This window comes from Puma concolor, chromosome E1, assembly GCF_028749965.1.
Source record: "Puma concolor isolate L17-30 chromosome E1, mPumCon1.1.hap2, whole genome shotgun sequence".
Classification (NCBI taxonomy): Eukaryota; Metazoa; Chordata; class Mammalia; order Carnivora; family Felidae; genus Puma; species Puma concolor.
This window is the reverse complement of record NC_141680.1, coordinates 7,957,926-7,974,425: the sequence shown is the minus strand read 5'-3', so window position 1 is coordinate 7,974,425 and position 16,500 is coordinate 7,957,926. Positions and strand designations below refer to the sequence as shown.

Sequence of the window (16,500 nt, the reverse complement as noted above, 5' to 3'; positions counted from 1 at the left end):
TCTTCCACACTTAGAATTTAAATCTACCTGGAACTGATTTGTGTATATGGTGTGAAGTAAGGAATCATGTTTTACTTTTTCTTTCCATATGGCTATCATATTCCTAAATAATTGGATATATCATGCTCATGCAAGGTTAGACCCAATATTGTGAAAATACCAATTATCTCCAAGTGGATCTATACATTTAGTGCAATTCCAATGAAAGGACCAGCAGGTTTCTTTGTGGAAATTGACAACCTGATGTCTAAATTCCTTTGGAAATGCATAAGACCAACAAAAGTACATTCTTTAAGAAAAATAATGTAGGAAGATGTATTCTACTGAAGATTGTATTATACAATCAAGGAACGGTAATTAAAACCAGGCAATATAGGGGCGCCTGGGTGGCGCAGTCGGTTGGGCGTCCGACTTCAGCCAGGTCACGATCTCGCGGTCCGGGAGTTCGAGCCCCGCATCAGGCTCTGGGCTGATGGCTCAGAGCCTGGAGCCTGTTTCCGATTCTGTGTCTCCCTCTCTCTCTGCCCCTCCCCCATTCGTGCTCTGTCTCTCTCTGTCCCAAAAAAATAAATAAACGTTGAAAAAAAAAAAAATTAAAAAAAAAAAAAAAACCAGGCAATATAGAGACAAGGCCAGACAAATAGACCAGTAAAATAAAATGGAAGTTGAGAAATAGATACTCATATATGGCTACTCAATTTAAGAACAAGATGACATCGCATAGCAGTAGAGAAGAGATAATCCTTAAAAGTATTCTAATCTTAGGGGCACCTAGGTGGCTCAGTTGGTTAAGCGTCCAGCTTCGGCTCAGGTCATGATCTCACAGTTCATGAGTTCAAGTCCCACATCGGGCTCTGTACTGACAGCTCAGAGCCTAAAGCCTGCTTTGGATTCTGTGTCTCCTTCTCTCTCTGCCCCTTCCCCACTCATGCTCTGTCTCTCTCTTTCTCTTTCTCTTTCTCTTAAAAATAAATAAACATTAAAAAATTTTTTTAAATACTCTGATTTTTAGTTTAATGTAGTAATTGAAGTTAGAAAGGTAGTAAGTCATAGTTAGATATTTTAGATACGTGTCATTTTCAAGTATGATATCCTTTGATGTTTTGTAGTTTTAATGGTGATAGTTAAGGGAAAGGTCTGGGATGTTTAAGGTTCAAATAAATGCAGTCAGTTAAAGCCTGTTGTTCTAAACATCTGCCATATGGTTGTGATTCTACCATCTCGATAGAAGCATATCTTGATTGCAGACAAAATATGTGATGAGCCAAGGAAGTAACTGAGAACTTCCTTTGAGACTAACGCTGTTCAAATCTCGTGCGGCTAACGAAGGTGTACATATGGTTGACCTTTCTGGGGTCAAATTTTAGAATTCACATGTGCCGATCAAGTCAACACACACAAAAAGAGAAGGAAAAAGATGGGTGTCTGAAAATGGTCAACGAGATGTGTGGTCAAGGGGTACAGAACCTTGGAGGAAGTAGCCATTGGATTGGACTCGTGCGTTCACAAAGCACTTCTCAGAGAAGGTGGATTTGTGTTAAGCCTTGAAATAGGAGTAGGTTTTGGAGAAGTACATGGACGAGGGTAGAGTCATCCCTGGTGTAGACAGACATGAGAAAATGAAAGACGGGGAAATGAGCATTCTATTTGTCTATATGCTGGGGAGGGGGTGTATATATAATGTGTGGGGACAAGCAGCAGAGTGGGGTAGAATATTTAGGTTGATGAATAGTAGAAAATAGCTTGAGTTGATAGACTGGAGCCATGTTACAGGGGAACTTGAAAAATAGCAGAGGAATTCGAATTTACATAAGAAGCAGGAGAGAGCTGGGACTTGTTGGTACCGTATCACTTTGTCCCCAGTCCTTAGCGGAGTGCAGGGACTATCAGACATACTCGTTGATATTTGTTGAATAAATAAACAGGAGAAATAGCAGGATTCAAGAAGTAATAGCCAGTCTCTGCCCTGGGTTAGCACATAAAACCCCTAATAGAGCCATCATCTCCCACATGAAATGCTTCCAGGACACGGATGGCTGCTGACACTTAGGAATGTTCGAAATCAGAATGGCTCACATAGTCACGGACTTCATGGTAAGGAGTGTTGCACTGACAAAACACTGATCATTAACTGCCATTTTATTTTCGTTATTTTTAAATTTATGTTATTTTTTTAAATTTCCATTTTATTTTCATTACATTTTAATTTATTTTCGAGAGAGAGCATGTGAGCAGGGGAGGGGCAGAGACAGAAGGGGACAAAGGATCTAAGGTGAGCTCCGTGCCAACAGCAGAGAGACCCATTTGGGGCTCAAACCCACGAACCGTGAGATCATGACCTGAGCCAAAGTCGGATGCCCACCTGACTGAGCCACTCAGGCCCCCCATTCATTTCCATTTTAAAAAACCCAAAGGAGGGGCACCTGAGTGGCTCAGTCGGTTAAACGTCTGACTCTCCATCTCAGCTCAGGTCTTGATTGCAGGGTCGTGAGTTCAAGCCCCGCGTTGGGCTCCATGCTGGGGGTGAAACCTACTTCAAGAAAGAAAAGAAAAGAAAAAGCCCAGAGGGAAAACAACTCGCTCTCTGAGTCCTATCCTCCAGTTCCAACTATATGTTTTAAGAGACCATGGAGATGATCAACCCAGGAAAATAATATGGGATTTGCCTTTTTTTTTTTTAAGGAAGACATCGATAATAAATGCTATTTTTGGTTACAGGTTTATGCTTCTGCTTGTCTGCACATTCAAGGTTAAGTTAATAAGATGTGGGGGTCTAGCACTCCATCTGTTCATTCCCGTACTACAGAGAAGGGCAAAGTCAATACCTCACCCTGCAGGTACCACCTGATGATGCCTTCCTAATCACCACTCCCCTCTGGCTGCCACCTGTCCTGGATCTCACCCAAAGACCCTTTAGGGGAAGGTGAAACCCTTCATTAGCACCTCAATGAGCTTCACCCCTCCTTGCCTGAGAATTCTTTCCCAGGGCATGAACAGGAAGTGTCAAGTCCAGTAATTGGGCCAAACGATACTGTTATACTGTTCTCTTGTGCTGTGCCCACAGCATCCATGAGGCCCCACAATTGCTCGTGGAATCCCCAAGCTAAGAGACCAGAGAGAGAACCGTCCAAGCACACAGCATTTTCCAGTTGAGGAGACCGAGCCTCCTGGAATGACTTGCCCAAAGACACACACACCTGGTTAGTGGGGCGGTGGGAACAAAGCCCAGACTCTGCCCCTAGCCAGCTGTTCTCACGCTTAGCCACCCTGCCTTGCTCCTTTCTCATGGCTCACCATATTGTAGCCCTGATTTTTGCCTTCATGTCAAGTCAAAGCCGTGCGCTTGTCACAAAGTGAGTTTACAAGGCTGATAACCCACTGCCCCACATAGTACGGTCCCTCACGGGGCAGTTCTGTGGTTCCAGGCTCTCCGGGCAGCTGCCCAAAGTGAATCAAAGCTGGAAAGTCTTGTGACTTGAGGCCCTCTTGGTTGAAAATGACTTCTCTCCAGGACATGTGGCCCCCGACAACGTTTATGCTGAGTTGCCTGTGCAGCATGGCGAATAAGGGCTCTCAAGCTGACAGGCTATGAGAGCGATGGTCTACACTGCAGAGCATCTGGGAAATCCAAAACCACAAAATGCAAATGGATGGATGCAAGGCACATCACCTTCATTGTCAATGTCGGAAAAGTGTATCTCGCTCCGGCCAACATTTGATGGAATGTGACACCCGGAAAGGACATGGTGCCCCACAGCCCTCCATTTCCAGGTAAATCAGTGAAAGCCCAGAAAGGGCAGGTGACTTTTAGTGGCTGAGTGGGAATGACATCTTTCCTAAGACTCCTGGTCTAGTGTTCTTGTAACTGTGTTTCCGTTACAAGAAAATGCTTCCGTGAAAGTGGCATTGAGTTGTTCAGATTTTATCACCTGGTATAAAATAAGATTTCTAAAAACCTCGTAAACTACTTTTATTTATTTATATTAATAAATTACTTTATTGATATAATTTATTAATATTTATTTAATTAATTGTTTTTATTGTTTGTTTTTGGGAGAGAGAGATTGTGTGCAAATGGGGGAGAGAGAGGAAGAGGGGGGGAACAGAAGATCCGAAGCAGGCTCCAGCCTCCACGCGGACAGCAGTGAGCCTGATGCGGGGCTTGAACTCACAAACCATGAGATCACGACCTGGGCTGAAGTCAGATGCTCAACTGACTGAGCCCCCCCCCCCCAGGTCCCCCCAGTACTTTCTCTGTCCTTAAAACTCCTAAGAGATGGGGCATATTTTATTGAACACCGCACAATTCTGGAACCCCAGATCCACCTCCCTCATTGTAAGAACAAAGGCAAACACTATAATCTCCAGGGTCTCTCGTCCCGATTGTCTCCGTCTCGATAAACAGGACCTCTATTTCCAGTTGTTCAAGACCAACACTTAGGACTCATCTCCGATTTCTCCCTTTTGCCTCCCACCTCCCCGCCCCCCCTTCCCCGCTGCTGGCCCTCTTGCTTCTACCTCTAAAGTTTATCTTGACCCCATGGGCTCCCTCTCCCTGCTCACCCTGTCCGTCTACCCCATGCCATCCACCACCCCTCCTTCCCTCACCTCGCCTTCTCTGCTAGCTTCCTGACTGGTTTCTCTGCCTTGGCTCTTGCCCCACCAAAACCTGTTTTGTACACCAGAATTCACACCAAAATTTTCTACTTTTTTTTCCCCCCAATTAACTAGTTTAATTTTTTTTTTTTTTAACTGAGTTTGTTTTTAGGGCAGCTTTAGGTTCACAGCAAAATTGAGTGGAGGGTACAGAGATTTTTCCCACATGCCCCTGCACATAACCCACCCCCGCTCACATGGGCTCGTGAGCTCTCAACATCCCCCACCAGAGTGGAACAGTTGTGAGAGTTGATGACCTTGCATGGACGAATCCTTATCTCCCCAAACCCACAGGGTTCGCTGGTGGTGGTGTACATTCTCTGGGTTTGGGGCAGAGGGGTTTGTTTGTTTTTTTTTAAACATAACTCAGATCCTGTCTCACTCCAGCTGAGAAACTTCCGGCTTCTCATGGCCCCGGGCATAAGGACGTTCCCATCTCAAGGCTTTGGACTTTCCATTTCTGGCATTTGCTGGGCGAGAACACTTGTCCTCACCTCTTTCCGTAGCTGGATCCTTCACATCCAATGCCGTGACCTCAAAGAGGATCTCCTGATCCAACCTATTTGAAAGTGGCCAATTCCTCCTTCCTTTCCACTTCTGTAATATTTTCTTCAGGGCTCTGAGCCTATTCTGCAAATCTCCTGTTTCTCAAATTCATCTTTCTTCCCCCGTTATAATGTAAGACCCATGCCCCCACGACCTGACCTTGTCCCCTATAGGCACCTGGTAAGCACTCAGTACAAATCCGTTGAGTGTTGAATGCTAGGTCATACCAAGCATTTCTTAGGTGTCATGCATAGGTACTTTATAATCATATTATATGTCATCCGTGTACTGACCCTAAAAAATACAGGTTCAATTATTCCCATGTCATAGATGAGAAAACTGAGAGAGAGGTTAAGGGGCTTGACCAAAATCACCCAGTTGGTGAAGTTCACTCTCAGGAGCCTGGCCTAGCACCCATGCCTTAAGCCGCTCAGCTCTACTGAGAGAATCCGTGATAATTGGGTACCTTCTTCTATCTGACTGCCTTTGTCTTTACAGATTATAGACTAAAGGGTTCACTGGGGATGATAGAAAAGATGGCAATTCTTCCTTCGGGGATTTCCTAGTAAAGCTTTCTACATTGGATCTATGAGCAGAGGAAGGAAGTCCAATTTCTTCCCTAGCCATAGCCCTCAGGGACCCTTTGGGTTCCGTATGATTTCATTACTCTCTTCCTCTCCTGTGGTCTCCGCAGCTCAGGGCTCCCGCTACTGTTAAGTTCTGCCCTCCCTTCCATTTCTTCACCTCTGCCAAGGACCATCTCTTCACGAGAGCAGTGGACCAGGGACGGATGAAGTTAGGAGGGGTGTGGTCCATCAGTAACTACTGGTGGAAAGTTGGGCCTCCTTTTCTTCATCTGTAAAATCTGAGGGACAGTCTCTAAGGTCAACTTTCAGGTTTATAATATTATCACTCAGGAGGTGTTTTACTTAGCCCTTGACTGAGGGTTTTTCTCAGGTCCTCTTTGCCCTGTTTCCTCTCTGTCCATGCTCTCATTTCATGGGTCTTACATACCAACGTTGGAACAACATCATAAACCAGACCAGACAAATTCTTCGGATGCCAAGGTATTTGGCAGTATATGACTCCCCTCCAGGGAATTTCCAAAGTAAATTCATTCATCCATCCATCTATCCAAGAAATAATTACTGAGCACCTACTATGTGTAAGGTCTCATGTCAGGCGTTGGGAGTATACATGGTCTGGACCCTCATGGAGCCAGTAGGAATAAAGTTACTAATAGAAGAAAAATCACAGAAGTCAATGTGAGAATATCACAGTGACAAGTACCGTCAAAGGGAAGTGTATGGTGGTGTGAGAACAGACATTGGGGGTGTGGAGGTTGACCTAACGGGGACAGTCAGTGGGGACTTTCCTGAAGAAACAACAGGTTCACCAGAAGACGAGTGGTAAGGATGTTGTAGCCAAAAGGAATGGCCTATGCAAAGATCCTGTGGCAGGAGGTAGCATCACATGCTCTAGGACCAAAAGCTCAGTGTGCTTGTTGTGCAGAAAACATGGAGAAGTCAAGGATGACAAGTAAAATGTAGGGAGACCAGAAGTCAACAGGCCAAGGCATCTTAGCCCTCCTGCAGAAGACTGTCCTCACCCAGTTAGAGGTCCTCAGACATGGTTCTTCCTTAAGCAACCTATGAAAACTTTAGCTTGGAGAAAGGACAATTAAAATTCATTAGGGTTTGTTTTTTTTTTTAATCCTTTCTACATAACTGTGCTAAGAGACTTCTTTGGAATCGAGAAGAAAGTCCCCATCCATTGTCAATCGCCACCAAGACCTGGACACAAGGAATCCAGCAAAGAATTCATTCCTGTCCTGCCCTTTCTGGCCATGTTGCAGAGGATGGCTGTGTGTGTTGTGGCAAACTTCCCGCTCCCAATCAACCAAATGAAGCTGTACAGACTGAATACAAAGCATTTGCTAGAGAAAGAAAACCAAAGAATCAGAGACGTGACCAAAAGCTAGAAGGCTTTGCCTCTCAGTTGCTCAGAGGGATCACTCAGAGGCTGTTTTCCTCTGGAGAAATAACATAATCAACAGAGGCTGGAAGTTCCAAAATAAAGTTTAGAAAAAAAAAAAAATAAATGGAGGTGATTCAAAACAGTGGTAATTACCCATTCTTTCCCCATTCTAGATGACTCACACTGGATCAATAATCCAAATGACTTTCTTCTCATTAGTCCCAAATTGGAAAACTTTGCCAGGGTTGTAAGAAGGAGAGTTGATGTGTATTAGCTGAATTCAGTTTCGAATTCAGTTTCGTGGATGCTAAGTGCCCCCACAAGCTTAAAATAAAATACCTGCTTTACAGACTTGTCTATAATTCTCCATGGCAGAGGAGATAACTGAGCAAGCTATTGCGGGGGGTCGGGGGGGGGGGGGTGGTTCTAAGCAAACAAAAAATAATAATAATAATAATAAAACACCTCTGCTTCCATCATCTGGAAATTGAGATGCCGGCACATCAGTCTTGTGAAGTGTGAATGTTAGTGTGTTAAATAAACATTTAAAAAAAAGGAACCCGCTTGACAGTTATTTTTAAGAGTCTGGCATATATATTTTTCCTTCATCCAAAGAGCTCAAAATTGGCTTAAGTGGAGATTAATTGAAAAAAGTTCACCTCCAGAGTATGATTAAGCCTGGAAAATTTTAGCCAATAGGGGAATTTTTTATAAAATTATGACTGAGTGGAAATAGTGCTATAATGGAAGTCTGTGTATAATGGGCGCCATTAAAATTATATATGTATGTATTTGAGCATCGGCAGGTAACCGACTTACAGGGTTACAGTGCCGTGAAGGGTTTCTGGTGATATTATAAGCTACAGGCGCAAAGCTCAAGTCATCCAAATTCCTAAATGGAATTACAGTTAGATTAAAAAATATTCTTGCCATAATTATACACCAGGCACGGTTTGGATCTTACAATTAACTTCTCTGTGCACAGGCTTCGCCTACCTAGTAATGGGTAATCCGATTCATATGTAATGGAATCAGAGGATATTCAGAATAGGAAGCGGTCTCTGACTTCCTAGTTTGTTTTCAGTGCAAAATGCATGAGGAAACCAAATAAACCAAATAAACACGAGGAACGGCCATCTTGTAAATACCGCCCGGCAGCAGCTTTGGTGATCCGTAGATACAAAAGTTCAGGATGGAGGCCAAAACTCCAGCGTCTTAGTCTAGTACTTTCCATGGTTTGGGATTTCATTCCTCCTCTGGTCAGCTTCTCACCTGCAGTTTATAGGGAATCCTAGAATTTTTATGTAAGAGGAGCGTAAGGGTGTCTCTTTGGTTGCAGGATAGGAGTAAGTAGGTAAAATGGGCTTTTCGCGCTGGAATGTGGATCTGGGGGTCTTGCGGGCACAGATTCCAATCTATCGGGTCTGTGATGTGGCTCTAAGAAACTCCCAGGTGATCTGTTGTATTGCTCCCAGGACCTCACTCTGAGGACCAAGGCATTAAGAGGACTTGACTCACAACTGGATTGGCATGAAGGCCCCAAATGTTCCTTAGATTGTGTGTGTGTGGAAAGCCTCTAGGGTGACTGATGAAGGTCAGGGGTATGTCCTTCCAACAAGCCCTTGGCTTGCCTCCTGACCGATCTCAGTGACAAATGGGTATTAAATATAACTGTGAGATCCCATCAGTAGGATCTAGACGCAATCAGTCTGAAAAGATCATCTGCCCATCTGCTGCGATTCACCCAGCATCCTGAACTCTATGTTTATTTCTTTCATCAGATTTGGGAAACTTTCAGCCATTATTTTCTCAAGTACTTCTCTCCCCTTCCAGAATAACCAATGGCGTGAACGTGAGATCTTCTTTGTCTTTTCTTTTCTTTTCTTTTCTTTTCTTTTCTTTTCTTTTCTTTTCTTTTCTTTTCTTTCTCTTCTCTTCTCTTCTTTTCTTCTTTTCTTTTCTTTTCTTCTTGTCTTTTCTTTTTTCTTTTCTTTATTCTTTTCTTTCCTTCCTTCTTTCCTTTAACTTTTTTTTTTTTTAATTTTTTTTTAAGGTTTTATTTAGTTTTGACTGAGAGAAAGAGACAGACCATGAGCGGGGAAGGGGCAGAGAGAGGGAGACACAGAATCCCAAGCAGGCTCCAGGCTCTGAGCTGTCAGCACAGAGCCTGATGCGGGGCTCAGATTCGCAAACCGTGAGATCGTGACCTGAGCAGAAGTTGGAGGCTTAACCGACTGAGCCACCCAGGTGCCCCGAGATCTTCTTATTATAGTCCTACCAGTCCCTGAAATTCTCCTTTTTTTTTTTTCCCCTCTCTGTTATCTCTCTGTTGTTCAGATTGGATTTCTATTGTTCTGTCTTCCAAGTCACTGATTCTTTCCTCTTTCCGATCCTGGTATTGAGCCCATCCATGGAGATCTTATCAATGAATTTTCTTTCTTTACTTTTTATATTAACTGTATTTTCCCATTTTAAATCTGCCATTTGGTTCCATTTCCTGGTTGAGGCTTTTTGTTTCTGCATCTGTTTTAGGCTTTTTGTAATTGCTCATTGAAGCATTTTTATTAGGGCTGCTTCTGCCCGATTATTATTAAAAAAATTTTTTTTAATGTTTATTTATTTTTGAGGGAGAGAGAGAAGCAGAACACAAGCAGGGAGGAGCAGAGAGAGAGGGAGACACAGAATCCGAAGCAGGCTCCAGGCTCCGAGCCGTCAGCACAGAGCCCAACGTGGGGCTCAAACCCACCAACCGCCAGATCATGACCTGAGCCGAAGTCGGACGCTTCACCGACTGAGCCACCCGGATACCCCTGCCTGATTATTTTAACATCTTCTATGTTGGAGTTGTCTTCTGCTACTCCCTTTGAGATCTCACTGGTTCCTGGTACAGTGAATGGTTTTCAGTTGAAACCCAGATATTTTTGTGTTACGATATGACGCTCTGGGTCTTATTTAAACTTGCTGGTTTAACTGGGGTTTTTTTCTGACACTGCTGTGGCAGGGGACAGGGGCTGTGTTCATGTTTCTGCCAGATGGAGATGAAAATGCAGGTGTCCATTGATGCTTAGGGGAGCAGGTGGATTCCTCCTCTCCCCCCGGGGGTCATAGGATTTCTAGTTCCCCTGTGGTCTCCGCAGACACTGTGAGGGGCCGACGGGCTTCTCACCGGCCCATGGGGATAGAAGTCCCTGCTCCTTACTGCCTTATTGTGGCAGTGCCCGGGGGGGTGCACTGGGGAAGTTGGGCACGTTATTACAGCGGAGGTGGGCTCCTAGCCCCCTTTGCAGTTGGGGTTGGGGTGGGGCCACAGTTCTTCTCTACGGCATCTGGCTGGAGTAGACAGGTCATTGCCTAAAAGTTTTCTGTCTTGTTACACTGCCCCTTTCTGCTCCTTTGACTGGCGAGGGTAGGCTCTTTGTGAGTCTGTCGCCGTCTCCTGCTGGCTTCTCCAGCCCCAAGGCTAGAACATATGATACAAAAAGAAAATCGGGGCCTCACTACTGTGCTGTGCCTCTGGTTCTGGGGTCCTCAGCAGCCCCCCTTCTTCTCTTCACCTTCAGGCTCTTTTACTGTCCTTGTACGGAGTGGGAGAAGTACATTTACTCATCTCCCCGGAAGCAGAAGTCATTATAATTAGTTCGTTGCCATGATTTCGTGTTCCTATGGAAAGACCCAGGTCCTAATTTACTTCTGATAGTTGCTGGTCCGGGTATAGGACACATGTCTTGGTTTAGTGAAGTGTGAATGCAGACATGAGTTAAACAGCCTCCCAACTCTGACTTTCAGAGGATTCACAGGGACTATATCTACATTACTTCGTTGATGTTTTCGCTTGTTTGTTTGTTTTTGTCACAGAAGATATATTTCAATGACCTTTTGCGTAGGGTGAGATTACTTTTCTCAACTTGTAAAAAAAACAAAAAAGAAGACTTATTATCTCATATGGCGTCAGTGGTGTCAGAAAGATCCAGGTTGCTTCCATCTTTCTGATGTGGCAAGCTTAGCTTCCCTCAAGGGTGCAGCAGGGCTGCAGTAGCTCCAGACATCACATGCAGAAGGAGAGGGGGCACACTTGTGTATAATCATATTTATTAGAAGTCTCCCAACAAGGTTTCTCTGCACCGCGTTCGCCAGAATGGTAGCACACACATGGGGCCAGCTATATAATTTGTAATAATTTGTGGGGCCCAGTGCGAAATTAAAGTGTGGCATCTCTTGTCCAACAGTTATTAAGAATTTCAAGATCGCAGCGAAGCATTAAACCAAGTGTGGGGTCCTTCTGAGACCAATGCCCTGTGCAACTGTGCAGGTTACGTGCCCGTAAAGCTGGCCTTGTCCAGGCCTATGATGGAACTAATTTCAAAGAGAAAAGGGTCCTAGATTTATTGCCGAAATTTGGGGTACCAGCGGCCCTTCTTGAACCATAGGGAGAGAGGGATGGAAGCCAAAACAAAATCAAGGTGTTGTGATTGCAGGGGGGCTGGCAGTGCGGGAAGGCTTTCGGTTGGGCGTCAATACCGTCCAGTTTGAGTGTGCGTCTTTCTGCTCGCGTCATATTTTACTACGTCCCCAAAGTTCCTAGTTCTGGATGTAGCTCAGTTCTGCCTCTTTGTGAATTTGAGCAAGTGTTTTCATTTCTCTGAATTTAAATTTTCTTATTTGTGAAATCAGAATCCGGGGTGTGGCCCTCATGGCCATGTTATGTCCATCACCAGAGGGTGGAACCTTGACCCTCTGTCCGGATGAGGATTGCAAGTCTGTGATAATTTCTACTCCTTCTCTATTAGGTGGTCAGGGATTTCCTTGGGCTGACGAGGCCCTGGGGCATGTTGGCACGCTCTGTTTCCTGCATGTGGGGGCTGAGGGAGGAGGTAGGGAAAAGGCTCTGTTTCTTGTTTCCGTCACAGATGGAGGGGCAGTGTGATGGAGGGAACTTTCGTGTGAAGTGTAAGTCCTAGGCTGTGGCCCAGAGACTTGGTCCCCCATACCATCCGAGTCTCGGGCATGAGAATGGTGCCCTTTCATAGTATGTATTTTGGCTCATACGCTAGGCTACGTCTTAGAGCATGTGGTAGATGGTAAGTTGGCCACAGGTATGTCTCTATTTTCCGTAACCTTCTGTGTTACATTGTAGCTTCTCTCATCAAAAGTTGGAGATTTTAGGAGCACCTGGTGGCTCAGTCACTTAACTGTCCAACTCCTGGTTTTGGCTCAGGTCATGATCTCACAGTTCATGGGTTTGAGTCCCACATCCGGCTCTGCGCTGACATTGCGGAGCCTGCTTGGGATTCTCTCTCTCTCTCTCTCTCTCTCTCTCTCTGTCCCTCCCCTGCTCGCTCTCTCTCTCTCTCTCTCTCTCTCTCAAAAATAAATAAATTTCAAAAAAAAGTTTTTTAAGTTGGAGATTTTATCTCCACCTGTGAATCTAGGTTGGCCTTATGACCTACTCTGGGCGATGCAACGGTCATAAACGTGGCTCAAGAAGAGAACTAAAAGCGCGCATTGGAACTCTGTCCTCGCTCTGGATTTTAGAGCCTTGAGACCGGCACATACCAGGCTGGGACTGCTTGGAGTTGGGGGTGCTGTAGAGCTGAGGACCCCAGAACAACCAAAACCACCCACCCACCAAACACCAGATCCGTGGAAGAGGTCATATCTATCCGTTTCCCATCGCTGCCATAAAAATTAGCAGAAACTCAGTGTATCACGATCATGGGGGTGATATCCCATCACCTTTTCTATATTTTATTGATTAGAAGCAGGCCACAGGTCCTGCCCACACTCAGGGAGAAGAGATGACACAGCTGTGCGAACGTCAGGAGGCAGGGATCATGGGGGGTCGCCTTGAAGTCCTCCCACTGCTATCTCCAAAGACGTAGAGAGTGAACATAGGAGGTCTGTCTTCTTTGCTGTCCTCCAGTCTACAGATGTGAACTGCAGCCAGTCACTAATCCTCTTCCTCAAGGCTTTTGCCCCAGAAAGATCCAGGGCAGCTGACTGTTTTCAGGTCATTTGGATCCAAATGGAGAGGTGTCTTGGCAATTCGTAAAAATGCACTGCGTCTCATGAGGATAACTCTAGTCAAAATCACCCTCAGTGCCCTTCCGCGGAAAACGTGTCTTTTCTCTGCTCTTACTTCCACGTCTCTTAGAGTAAGGCTTCTACGGGGCCCCTCCAAGACGGTTAAAGATGTGCTTGACGGGCTTTGCCTAGTGGAGCAAAATAAAAATTCACTTGGGAAAGAAAAGTTGATCAAACGCCAGCTAAAAGGCGAGTTGCATAAACAAACATGGGGAAGAACAGAACCCAGTCACGAGCTTCTAATTTTGATTACAGATAATTTTTTTTGAAAAAGCAGAGACTTGCATCTAAAGCCTTTGTCCCCCTCTCACACATCCCTCTGTTCACTGCGATGGTACTAAAATGGGTTAGAATGCACATTTTCCCGGGTCTTAATTTCTTTCAGCCTTCGCTCAAATTGCCTTCACAATGGCGCATCCGTATGTCCAAACAAACAGACAAGTGAGGAGATTAATGAACTGATCTTTGACCTGCTAAGTATTTATTCCGGGGCTCAGGGGGGAAGCGTGTCTGTGCCAATGAAAATCCCAAAACTGTCTCTGATAATTTGGTATTAAAGAGAGCTCTGTCAAATGCCTCTTGAGGCAGACAGAGCATCACCCTTCTCCTGACCCCAAGCTTCTTAGCCGTTATGTTCCCCCCTCCCCATTCAGAAGGACTGCAACCTTCTTTTATTCCTTTACCATCCTTCCCCTAAAAGAGCTTTTCTTTAACAATACTGGCTGCCTTTTATTAAGCACTTACTACATCAGACACCGGGTTCAGCTATTTTCATCACCATCTAACATTCTTGAACACTCACCCTATGGAAAGCAATCTTATATTCTTTCTTTTAATTTTGGCACTAGCTGTATGAAGCAGGAATTTCTAAAAGAGCGTCTGCTATTTACTCCTTCCTTGAGTAAATGTCAGAAAATGGAAGGGAAATGGAATTTTATTAAGAACTTGATTAGATGAATATGGCTCTTGGACATTTGCTATGTGTGTGTCCTTGTCACAGCAGCGTAGGGAATAATTGGTGCTCCAAGCCAAATGCTGTTAGAAAGAGAGTCATTCTTTCTGGCCCTCTGATCACTCCTTAACTTCATATAGGTGTATGTAGTCGGCACATGCGCATATACACTTGCGGGAAGGCAAGCCCTCTCTTTCTTTTGCATCCAGGGCTCCTATAATGTGACAACACTGGGCTCTAGAGGAGAAAGGCACAGATGTGGATCAGGACGAGCCTCAAAATACACCAGAGTGGTTGGGTACGGAGTCGAATGATGAGTCTGTTGTGGCTGCTAGTGTCCAGAGATGATCTCTCCGTGTATCCCCTGTTATCACATGGCCGTCTTCTCCCGTGTGTCTGCGTGTCTCTTCTCTTCTTAAACTGACAGCAGTCATATTGGACGTTAATCAGCCCCAGCACATGGGAGTTGAGAGCCACGTAAGGCATGCAGATCATAGTGTAAGAGCCACAGATGACCTTTGAAGGCTTATTACAATGACACGACATGATCCATTTCCCTTGTGCAATCATCCGGCTATCAGTGCAATTAATAAACACGTCATTTACATTATAGGTGCCAATTATTACCCAAGAACTTATGTGACAGATATATTGGAAGGGGGGTGAGGGTCCTCAGGTGAATCTAGGCTGGCCCCGTAACTGTTACGGTGAAGAGCAAAGGAATACAGGTAACCTAACATTCTGGTTCTTTCGAGTTCAGGCTTTAACAGACTGACAGCTTCTGAATACTTCCTTTTTCAACTTCCTTCTTGGAAAGATGCTGCCATGTTGTAAGGAAGACCAAGCAGCTATGTGGAAGGGACCTCATAGAGGAGAACCGAGAACCTTCACCAACAGCCCCGGCTGAGCTCCCAGTAAGCATCCGTGGCCAACTATGTGGGCCTGGCCATTTGAGACTTTGTAATACTCCTGTCAAAACCAAAAGAAATAGAACCATCCATCTAACCGACAGATGTGAAAGAATAAACTGTTGTCCATTCTTTTTTTTTTTTTAAGTTAATTTATTTATTTTCAAAGAGAGAGAAAGTGCGAGTGGGGAAGGGGCAGGGAGAGAGGGAGAGAAAGAGAATCTGTGTCAGCACAGAACCCGATGCAGGGCTCAAACTCTTGAACCGTGAGTTCATGATCTAAGCCGAAATCGGATGCTGAACCGACGGAGCCCCCCAGGCTCCCCTACGACTGTCCTGGGGGCCACCAGGAAAGACTGCTATGTTCTCCATGCTGCCGGCATGTTCCATACATGTACTCAATCTTTAGGGTTTCAGGAGCTACAATGCGCTGCAAAGACAGCCACATATCATTTGATTCCATGCCATTTCAATCTGATCGTGCTACCATTTTATTAATTTGTAGGCTCTAGATTACATTTTAATGGTCTGGTTTGCATTCTCCCGCCTCTATTTTTCTGGTTGATAGAATTTTAAAAGGATATCTGTTGTGCTAAAGATGACTTTTTACTTAGGACGCAAAGTCACTGGAATGTGTGCTAGCAATTTTTCTTAGGTAATAACCTCCCCTATCTTATCAAACCAGGCTTTGGTCGCAGAAGGGCTTTTTTTAAAATTCAATTGTTGTTTAACTTTGCCATTTGTTGACTGGCTGAATGAATAACTCCCTTTCACACCTCATTCTGACTCCTCACACATTTGTCTTTAACTCTGGAGAAGTCTGGAGTCTGGAGGCCTGGCCAGAGACTAATGAGAAATTCTGATGCTATTCTACAAGATTTTTAATAAAGAATCTATTTCCTCTAGTGGATGGAGTAAGGTGAAGGGAAGCCGTGTGCCAGGATATAATTGCCGTCACCATCAATGGCAAATATTTAATGAGTGTCTCCTGTATTTAGAGTCCTGTGTTATGTCTGTGGCAGTGGTACTTAAGTGGGGGTCATTTTGCCTATGCTCATTATCCGGAGAACATTTCTCAATGTCCGGAGACATTTTTAATTGTCACAGCTGGGGGTGGGGAGACACTGCTGACACCTACTGGGCAGAGGTCAGGAATACTGCTAAACACTTACAGTATCAAAGGCGATCCTTGTCAGCAAAGAATTACCAAGCCCAAAATGTCAGCAGTTCTGGTGTATGACTATGAAGACATTGAACCTGGACCCCTCTCGTCATGGAGCAGCACCAGGACAAAAGGAAATGAGGATGAATTATGGGTGGGATGAGGCATGAAACAGAGAGGGGTCAGCCAAACCTTGGCCCTCACCACACACAGTGTTT

The 16,500-nt window shown here is 44.8% G+C and overlaps 1 long non-coding RNA gene across 10 annotated transcripts in view; it reads left to right on the top strand.

Annotated features, from left to right (window-relative positions):
• The window catches only part of LOC147574048 (uncharacterized), a 231,665-nt gene that overhangs the window by 195,293 nt on the left and 19,872 nt on the right, over positions 1-16,500 (top strand). For 7 of the 10 annotated variants that reach the window (XR_015243867.1, XR_015243866.1, XR_015243863.1 and 4 more), the window contains 2 exons: positions 2,719-3,771; positions 6,940-7,567. The exons of 1 other annotated variant lie outside the window; for it this stretch is intronic. This is a non-coding gene — a long non-coding RNA (uncharacterized LOC147574048). Of the gene's footprint in view, positions 1-2,718; positions 4,009-6,939; positions 7,568-16,500 lie in introns of those variants that run through there. 2 more of the 10 variants (XR_015243860.1, XR_015243857.1) reach the window with 2 other exon arrangements.